Source organism: Mesocricetus auratus, unplaced genomic scaffold, assembly GCF_017639785.1.
Source record: "Mesocricetus auratus isolate SY011 unplaced genomic scaffold, BCM_Maur_2.0 Super-Scaffold_100011, whole genome shotgun sequence".
NCBI lineage: Eukaryota > Metazoa > Chordata > Mammalia > Rodentia > Cricetidae > Mesocricetus > Mesocricetus auratus.
The window spans coordinates 4,880,644-4,891,193 of record NW_024429195.1 but is presented as its reverse complement, the minus strand read 5'-3'; the positions used below and the strand labels follow the sequence as shown (position 1 = coordinate 4,891,193).

The window sequence follows — 10,550 nt, the reverse complement described above, 5'->3', positions numbered from 1 at the left end:
CATCAATCTTTCCTAATTCTAAGTGTTTCCACTAACAATTACCCACACTAAGCCCATTGAAAGATCACATATGGGCAACCTGGGATTATAGATTGAGACAGCAAACCTAAACAGAGAAGGCTAGGCTGAATGAAGTCAGCAAAGTTTTCCTGAAGTACCCCAAGGGCGTTGTTTGGGTAGAACCTCTCAGAATATGACATACAAAAGTACAAGCATTACCCAAATGATTAAATGTTCAATTACTTCGTTAATTCATTTTACTCATCGACTTATCAACAAATTTGAAATCTTTACTTCACCAGAAAGGGTACAACTTTGTAAGTACATCACATACACAATTCCTTCCTGAGTTTGTGAGCCTGGGGAGATTCCAGGGCCAGACAACTCTATAGCTCAACCTCCAGCAGGATTTGAAGTTTTGGATGAATTCCGTATTCCTTGAACTTCACCCTTCTGAGGACTCTATGCATTTGGCCAGCTTATTGCAAGAGAATGGGCTCCAATCACAAGCAGGACAGCTGTCTTGTGCTCACTGTATCCTGTGAATCCACCCCAGGCTGTGGTATGAAGAGCGGCACTCCATATACTTGTTGTATAGTATGGTCTTAGAACTAGAAATGTATCATTAGACATGTAGTCACAAATCATCCTGTACTGTGAAAAGAAACAGCCTTCGTGTCTGAGAAGTAGGTGGCAGTTCTCCAGACTGATCTTCTTTCTGATGTTACACATACAGCGTATACCATGGTAACACAGTCCCAGGGAGAGAAGCTAGTTCACAGTGGAGCTGTGACCCATCTTTTAAGGAAGTGTGTTCCACGAACTTACACGTGTTGGGAACCTAAGATGTGGCGTGAGAACAAACCAACTCTAGAAGAAAGATATAATCAACAAAAGGATAAGTTACAGGGGACACCAGCCTAGAAATCTTCCTGTTTAATCATTTCTGTTCCTTATCTTTCCTTTCCCACTCTCCTGAGATCTCTTTTAAAGTTCTTATGATGTAATTGAGATTTCACAAAGTTCAACCTATGTAAAAGTTTCTATGATGTCAATTACTGGGGAAAGCACCTATAATTTTTTAACCAAACAAGTTGCATATACAGAGTAACACACACACACACACACACACACACACACACACACACACACACACACACACTTTAGATATGTTGGACTTTGTAGATACTTCCTGGGGTTTTTTTGTTTGTTTGTTTGCTTGTTTTGTTTTGTTTTTTGAGATAGGGTTTCTCTGTGTAGCCCTGACTGTCCTGGAATTCACTCTGTAGACCAGACTGGCTTGAAAGCAGAGATCTCTCTACCTCTCCCTCCTGAGTGCTGGGATTAAAGGTCTGAACCACTGCCTCCTGGCTGATACTTCTCGTTTTTAGCATAGAAATTAAAAAATAAAACATTCAGAGGATGAACTCCTGTGTTTTCTTAACAATTAACAACCCATGGCCTATCTTGTTTTAGCTGCATCTTCAACCCTCAACACCATTACTATGTATATAGACACAGACCATTTAATTTACCATGAATGGGTTTTTTGTATTTATGGTGGTAATTTTTTTTTAAGAACATGGCATCAGAGCTGGAGAGATGGCTCTGTGGTGAAGATCACTTCCTGCTCTTGCAGAGGATCCTGGTTTTGTTTCCCTCCTATCGATCATCCCACAACCAGTGAGTAACTCCAGTTCCAGGAATCCTATAGACTCATCTAGTCTTTGGGGTTACCTGCACACATGCGATGAACACATAGACAAGAAGGCACATGCATATGACAATTATGCATATGACAATTAAAGCTGCTAGGCCCACCTGTAGCTTCCAGGAATTTTACTTGAGGAACCCAGCTCACATAGCTTCCTGTACCCTGATACCTTATCCTTAGGCCCACCTACCCTTGCCCAGGAACCTCCAGTGTAAAATGGGCACCTCAAACCTACTTAGCCATCTCCTGAACATTGTAAACACCTGACTTGGTAGAAGATGTGTGTGTGTGTGTGTGTGTGTGAGAGAGAGAGAGAGAGAGAGAGAGAGAGAGAGAGAGAGAGAGAGAGAGAGAGAGAGAGAGAGAATGAGAGAGAGAGGAAGACAGAGACACAGAGACAGAGAGACTCAACTGAAAAGAAATCAAACATATCAGTTAAAAAATTAGTAATGGAACTAAACAGGGAGTCCTCCAAAGAAGAAACACAAAAGTCTGAGAAATGTCATTCTAAAGTGTTCAAAAATCATTGGCCATTAAGGAAACTTTTCTGAGATTTTTATCCCACCAAAGTCAAAGTGATTAAGATCAAGAGAGACAAAGGACAACAGGTGCCAGTGTGATCTAAGGAACGTGAAACACCTCTTCACTTCTGACGGGTGTGCAAGTGTGCAAATTGTCACAGCCGCTGTGGAAACTCAGTGTGAAGTTCCCCCAAAAAGTTAGACACAGATTCACTGCATGGCCCAGCTATGCCACCCCTGAGCATATTCCCAAAGGAATCTGTGTCTTACTGTAGAGATCCTTGCCCGCCCACCTTCCTTGCTGGTCTTTATTCATAATACCAGCAAGTGGAAACAGCCTAGACGTCCACCTACTGACGAATGGATAATAAAAATGTGACACAAACACATAACGGAGTACTCTTCAACTGTAAAGTAAAATTAAATTCATAGAAAAAAAGGTTAATAGATCTGGGAATAATCATTGTGAGTGGGACCCCCAGAAAGGCAAACACTATGTGATCTCCCTTATATGTGGGTACCAGCTTTGGGTATTTAAATGTGTTGTGTTGAAACCGGAGCACAGATAGAGGTTAGGTGGCTAGTAAAGGGGCATGGAGGTGAATTTCAAAGGATGAGGACTAGAACACAGTGGGGAAAGGGAGTAAGGGAGCAGAAAGGATTAGATGGGTGAGGAATAGGAGGAAAGAGTAGAGGAGAGAGAATGCAAAGTATAACTAATGTTAAAGACCTCTGAAAAACACCGAATACCATAGAAGCTTCCTAAATAAACACACAGACACAAAAGGAGTTTAAAGAGAATTATCCAGCCACAGAGGAGCAGGGAGGGAGGCATGGAGGACAAATCTTCTCTATAGGTTTTGAGCTCAAAAGCCCAGTGCCAGGGATGGTTTACTTCTTTTGGACTTAGTGGCCCATGGGTTCCCATAGGATGCCCCACCCACTGAAACATTGCAGCCTATTGGCATTGCTCTTGATCACTTCCCAGAATTGCATAGTGTGACCTTATTGCTAAAGATACCATACACTTGGAAAAATCATTCTGGTACCAACTTGGAAGCTTCATTCCTGCTGTCTAGCTTTCAAAGTGCTGCATGGTTCCACGCATGCTGCTTGAGCTACAGTAATGACTGTCCTGGCAAGATGTGCTCACAGGCTCAATAGTGGTATGGATGCTATAGGAGAAAACAGCTACTTTCTAGATGGATTTGCTCCTCGGATCAAATTCATGCCTGGAATTACTAACTGGACCAAACCCCACGACTAACTATGTCATAGACCTTAGAGGAAAAAAAATAATGAAAATAATACTTGTGCCAAACAGACATAATGTTAAACTGTTCCTAAGCTCTTTTTATTTTGGTTTTTAGAGATAGGATTTCTCTGCATTGTTTTGGAGGGTGTTCTGGAACTTGCTCTGTAGATCAGGCTGGCCTCAAACTCACAGAGATCTACCTGCCTCTGCCTCCCGAGTGCTGGGATTAAAGGTGTGTGGTACCAACACCCGGCCTAAGTTCTTATCTTTATACCATGGATGAGTCCATGTCTCTCCTCCCATTAGAGAAACCTTTTTGTTTGTTTGTTTGTTTTCATTATTTGGTGATTAATCCAGAGACCCATGACTGGTCAACATGCAGAGAATAAGAGACGTAGGAGTGCTCTGCTTTAAGCTGCATAACCTCTTATCCAAAGGTTGAAGATGGGGCAGAAAGGTTCTTAGAGCCAGAAGCAGTGGATGCCTGCAGTGAAACAGTGTTTGATGGCCTTCCCGGGGCTGCTGCATACATGAACTCATTACATCATGAACTCATCACATTGTGACTGTGTGCAAAGACAGGTATAAGACCAAGCCCTCCAGTTTTCTAGAATGAGTAGGGGAAGGACTCGTCACTTTTTACAGCTAGCTGTGGCGCTACCACCAATCAATGGCTGTTTTCAGGGATGTGGGCCATGGGAAGCTGTCCAGACTCCAGTGGAAGGTCCAAATCCCATGTGTATAATGTCAGTATTAAGTGGACTCAGTGGGCTTAAAAAATAGTAAATGAAGTTGGGAGACCCAGTGGGGAAGTACGAGAAAAGCTGTGTTGCAGAATACTTGTCTAAACATGTAAAGATGTGTTACTGTCTTAACGTTGCCTGCCGAAGGCACCTGATTGGTATAATAAAAAGTCGAACAGTCAATGGCAAGGGAGGAGGCATGGGTGGGGCTTCTGGGCAGGGAGAGTAAGTAGGATGAGGAGTTTAGGTCCAGGGAAGAAAAAAACCGAGATGCCACGGGCCAGACACCCAGGCGTGGAGAAAGCAGAAAAGTAGAACATACAGAATGAAAGAAAAGTAAAATGTCCTAAGGCGAAACATAGATGAACAGAAACAGGTTAAATTATGTTAAAAGAGCCAGTGGGACAAACCTAAGCCAAGACCCAGTGTTCATAATAATAAACCTCTGTGTCTTTATCTGGGTGTTGGTTGGCAGCCCAAAGAAAATGCCAACTACAGAGTTGGAGGGGAGAAGATGAAGGATAGGCATGATCAAAACACATTCTTTGCATATATCAAATCCTTGAATAATAAAAAGGTAAAAAGTCATGTTTTTTTACAATAATCGTGCCATTAATTTTTAAAATCATGTCATAGTTATTCTCAGTAGCTAAAATTAGCTAACAAACTCAATTTTCACTTAGAATACTAGATACTAATTTGACATGTTTTCCTAAAATGGATGATATTTGAAACTAGCAATTCATTTCATTATTTTCAGTTGTCCCGTTAAATAGATTGAACAAGACTCCAAGATTCTCTTAATTTCTCTAGCATACTCATATCACCTAGTAATGGGAAAACGGCTCCCTATGTTTACTATTTCTGATGGTGAATCTGTTTATTTATTTACTTGTTTGTTTGTTGCTTTTTTGAGACAGGTTTTTTTTTCTGTATAATAACCCTGGCTGTCCTGGAACTCACTCTGTAGACCAGGTTGGCCTTGAACTCACAGAGATCTGCCTGTCTCTGCCTTACGAGTGCTGGGAATAAAGCTGTCACTGTGTTCCACCACTGCCCAGGAAGAGAGAATTTATATTGCCAATGAATATTTATCTATTCCATGATGCTTATAAGGTTTTAGTCTCTGTAATATAAAATGTTTTTAAATAGTATTTTATTCTACTATAAAAATTTGTCTTGTGTGCCTAGTGGAGGTGGTCCACATCTTTAATCCCAGCACTCACAGGCAGATTTCTGTGAGTTCAAGGCCAGCCTGATCTACATAGTGAGTTCCAGGACAGCCAGGGTGGTTACACAGAGAAACCTTGTCTCAAAAAATTTTTAAAAAAATGAAAGAAAGAAAAGAAATGTAGGCAGAGTTTTCCTGTCCCACCAGCCCTTTTCCAAATAACCACATCGAGTCTTAATATTAATCATAAATACTTGGTCAATAGCTCAGGCTTGTTACTAGCTAGCTCTTAGAGTTAAGTTAAGCTTTGTTACTTGTCCCGGTACCTTTTCTCAGTGTGGTATGTCCGTTTCTCCAGACTCCATCCTTCTTCCCGGAGCTCCCCTCGTCTGACTCTCCCAACCAGTCTCTTCCTGCCCAGCTATCAGCCAGTCAGCTTTTCCTTAGTAATGAGAAGAACAACACATTTTCACAGTATAAAGAAGGTTTATTCCATAGCAAACAGGAAAAAATATCTCGTGCTGTGTGTGTGGTGTGTGTATGTATGTATGTATGTATGTATGTATGTATGTATGTATGTATGTATGTATGCAGGCATGCATAGCTTGGGAGTTGAACATGCATGTGTGTGGATGTGTGTGTGTTTGTGTATGCAGGAATCTAGAGGCTGGAGTTTTGAGTCCGCTGTCTTCCTCGTTGCTCACCACCTAGTTTTTTGGAGACTGCATTTCTCATTGATTCTGGAGCTCACCAACTGGTCAGACTCCCTGGTCAGCTAGATCCAGGATCTGCTTGTGTCTAAATCTTCAGCACTGGGATTACAGGTGCCTCTTGCCCTGCTTTTTACACAAATGCTAGGGATCTACACCCAGGTCCTCATTCGTGCATGACGGGCACTTTGCCCACTGAGCTGTCTCTCCAGCCTCTAGCTATTTTATGTTTCGCAAGAGTCGTGTAAGTTGGCTATTGTTTTATTCACCTTTGTTTTAAAGACCCATGCCTTAGAGAAACAGAATGAGCTGCTCAATGGTTCGAGAGTCAGTTTCTAAAACAGGAACCCAGCCTCTAGCTCCTGGTCCTTCTTACCTGATGATACTGGTTTTGTATGAAGCTTTCCCTTATGGCTTTCATGCAGAGACACCCACAATGCCAGTGGAGTTGAAGGTGGACACGTGCTGTACCTGCCTCGAGGCTCTCCTGAGGCCACCGTGGCTCTCACAGAGCTTCTCATGCTGGGTCAGCAGCTTCTTTGAGAGCAGAGGATAGAACATCTCTGGAGGAAGATGTTCTCTTCCTGAGATTCCCTTTCTATCATCAAATTATCTTCCTCCAGCTTTGCCATGTTTTATTGCTGCAAGTAAATAAAGGATGATCTGATTTGTGATTCAGACCCGGAATCGATTAGTAAAACACCCAGACACAAGACAGATTCGAAGACTTGACTTCTCTGAATCAGACAAATACAATGAACATCGTTTGTAGAGAAACTTCCTTTTGAACATTGGAGGAGGAAAACCAGACCCTTTGAAATGCATTTGAAATCAATGTGCTAAACGGTCACTGTAATTTAGTGATCACTGCGCACTGACTGTCTGTCTCTTCCGTGGAGAATATTGCTACCCCTTCCCTTCCCTGGGTGATGGCAGGGAGAGCCTGACTAGAAACCACACTTGGTCCCTGTATCAGGATGGTCTCACTGTCACACTCCCTGCAGCTCTGTGACAAGCTCAGCTGGGGACACTCCTCCACAGAGCTACCCTAGCCCCTGTGGGTAGGAGCTTACTCTGTGTTCACAAGTAAACAGGGAGTAAGCCATGAACTTCTGGAAGCTAGTTCTCCTCTTGGAAAAGATCGTTTCCATTTCTGAGAATGCATCCCATACGCAGAGGGGCACAGAGAGGCTTAACTGCAGGAGGAAACAGTTTGAAATGTCTCCCTTTCCGTGTCTGTCCACATTTTGAAATGTAGAAAGAAATCACTTCAGCTCACCACACCATGCCCCCTTAGCTTGAATTAAATCTCTTACCATGGGGAAAACAAACTTTATCTCTGGTATTGTTCACAATGCGCCTTTTCTAAACAGGGGTGCAGACAAAGATGACGTCTTGCTCAATCACTTGTTAGCTGTGCATCCTGGGACAGGTTGCTTAGGCTGTCTGAACTGCCTGTTATAATAGATTAAAGGAGAGGCTGCATGTAGATTGTACATCAGCCTCTGAACTGTGCCTGCTCTTATTTTCTGTGAAGCATTTTGGAGTTAGAAAATGGGGCAGGATGAACTACTGAGCATAGTTTTCTTTTTTTTTATATACTGTGGCTTTAATGAGATCAGCTATCTCATTCTTCAAAAGGTCCTCTACCCCTTCAAACTGTAAGCCAAAATAATAAATAAATACCTAATTGTTTGTGGGTGGTATTTTGTCACTGCAATAAAATGTATCACTAATGGACATGGAAATGTAATTTTTACTTTTTTGTCACATGCTCCATTGTGGTGATATATTATTTATGATTTATTAAAGCTTGCCTGAGGATTCAGAAAGCAAAGCCAGCCTCAAGCTAAAGATATGGGGCAGTGGTGGTACACACCTTCAATCTCGGGACTCAGGGTTAAGAGGTAGATGGATCTCTGTTAGTTCAGGGCCGCAGTGACCCCATGAAATTGACCCAGGACTAAAACAAACACTGAGCATAGTTTTGTTTTTGTTTTTGTTTTTTTAATCCATTCTGCCTCCACTTGGTGTGGCTGTAGCATCAGTTTCTCCCCCTAAAGGTGGGTGGGTCCACTTTCACATCCCATTGACTTTCAGCTTCACCATGGCTAACTTTACTTTTACTTTTGATTTTTAGTCATGGGTCACTGTGAGGATATGTCGCACGCATGCAAGTACCCACAGAGGAAAAAGAGAGAGACAGAGATAGAGAGAGACAGAGAGAGATAGAGAGAGATAGAGATAGAGATAGAGACAGAGATAGAGATAGAGACAGAGAGAGATAGAGATAGAGATAGAGACAGAGAGAGATAGAGAGAGATAGAGATAGAGACAGAGATAGAGATAGAGACAGAGAGAGATAGAGAGAGATAGAGACAGAGAGAGATAGAGATAGAGAGAGATAGAGATAGAGACAGAGATAGAGATAGAGAAGGAGAGAGGGAGGGAAGGAGAGAGGAAGAGAGAGAGAGAAAGAGAGAGAGAGGGAGAGAGAGAGGGAGAGAGAAAGAGAGGGAGGAAGAGAGGGAGGGAGGGAGCGAAGGAGGCAGGGAGGGAGAGATAGGTAGAGAGAGAGAGACAGAGAGAGAGAGAGAGAGAGAGAGAGAGAGAGAGAGAGAGAGAGAGAGAGAGAGAGAGAGAGAGAGAGAGAGAGAGCTTCCAATTCCCTGGAGTTGGAGTTGCAGTCAGTTGTAAGCTGCCAAGCATGGGTGCTTAGAGCTGAACTGGGATACTCTGGAAGAATAGCGACACTGATGCTGGAACCTCTCTCCAGCCGCTGCACGACGGTTTTATCCCACAGGCTGTTATCCAACCTGATATACTAGGATGTCGGCCCGAATAGCGCTTGCTGCCTTTCATGGCCCACCTGGTCTTAGGAGGACTTGAAGCTTGTGGAGCAGAGCTGCCTCAGGGGACTCGCAGACCACACTGTAAAATAAAGGCTTCCTTTTCTCAAATTTTGAGATTTGATTTTTTTTTGCAGTTATAGCAAGCCAGAGCGATAACATTTTATAAACATATTATGGTGGTTTTTTAAATAAGCAATTAAAAATTTTTAAAGTGACTTTACGTGTGTAGCCGTTTTGCCTGCACGTGTGTCTGTGCAGCACTTACGTACCTGGTGATCATGGAGGCCAGAAAGGGTGTCAGCACTTCTGGCGTAGTTATGGATGGCTGGGAGCCTTCCTTTTATTGCTGGTCCTCTGGAAGAACAGCCGGTGCTCTTAACCACAAAACTATTTTGCCTGCTTCCTTGTTGTGTGACAAAACTTCCTGGGGAGACGCAGCACACACACCCACTCCCCAGACAGGAATCCCAGGATAGAGTAAAGGACAGATACCAAGGAAGTCCAATTTGGTGAACCAATGCATTTTACCGGAGTCATTAGCAGGAGTATAGGTGAGGGGTTACTTACAGTAGCAGAAATGACTCAAAGACATCTGTGTCACCAAAGCCCACCCAGCATAAGTGACAGCTCACCAAAAGCTGGGAACCTGGAGCATACTACACAGCCTGAAGGCAGCTCAGCAGGTTGGAGAGTGTCTTGTCCAGGTGACTCACTGTCTACACCTCTCACAGGCAGCTCAGCTGGTTCCTGCCTCTTCCAGGCAGCTGGCCTGACCTCAGAGCCTCTGGATCTTGTCTTGTCTGCGTCTTCTTTGCTGCTTGGCTCTGTTAATCTGAGAGGGACCCTCAACTGTCAGTACTTATTCTGGCGAGAAGGGGCCTAGAGGATTGTAGCACTGATAATAAAAACCCAGAGACAGATACCAGGGTTCAAGCTTCAAGCTGAAGATCAGAGAAGCAGAGCAGCCAAGTCACTAGCTCTTACCGCTACCTCAGGCTGAGATAGCAATCCTGTCTCCACCAAGCCTCAGACTGCAATCCCAGACTGCTGCCTTTCCTCAACGTGAGGCAAATCCTCAGAGCGTAACCCGAGACCCTGGGCTCCTGTCTTTTATATACCTCTCTAGGCCTGGGATTAAAGGCATGAGCTCTAATTCTCTTTTAGACTGATTCAATCTTGAGTAGCCCTGGGTGGCCTTGAACTCACAGAGATCCATCAACCTCTGTCTCCTAAGTCCTGGGATTAAAGGTTGTGTTGCCACCACTGCCCAGTTTCTACAGCTATCTAGCATGGCTGGCTTTGCTTTCTTATACTTCAGGTAATCTGCATGAAATCATAAAGAATGTATCACCTCGGTGAAGCTGCTGAGTTTAAGGGATTTCCTGAAGTCATTTTGACTTGTCTACCTTCCATGCAGGTTTGAATGTTTCAATCTCAGAGAAAACTCCTGCACACAAAAATTAGTAGATTTTTAGTTTAGTAGATTTTTGATTCAAACTGGTCTTTGTTAGGAAAAACAGTCAATAAAACCCACCTATTCTACCAATAAAGAAATGATATCATTTAGAATGCCAGAAGATAAGT

At 43.1% G+C, this 10,550-nt stretch overlaps 1 long non-coding RNA gene across 1 annotated transcript; it reads right to left on the bottom strand.

The window, feature by feature from the left end:
* Window positions 1-227: 227 nt before the first annotated feature.
* Window positions 228-5,848, bottom strand: LOC121143365. Its single transcript, XR_005880573.1, has 2 exons — window positions 5,731-5,848; window positions 228-870 (listed from the first exon to the last, which is right to left on the bottom strand). It is a non-coding gene; the product is annotated as an uncharacterized LOC121143365 (long non-coding RNA).
* Between the last annotated feature and the right edge of the window lie 4,702 nt (window positions 5,849-10,550).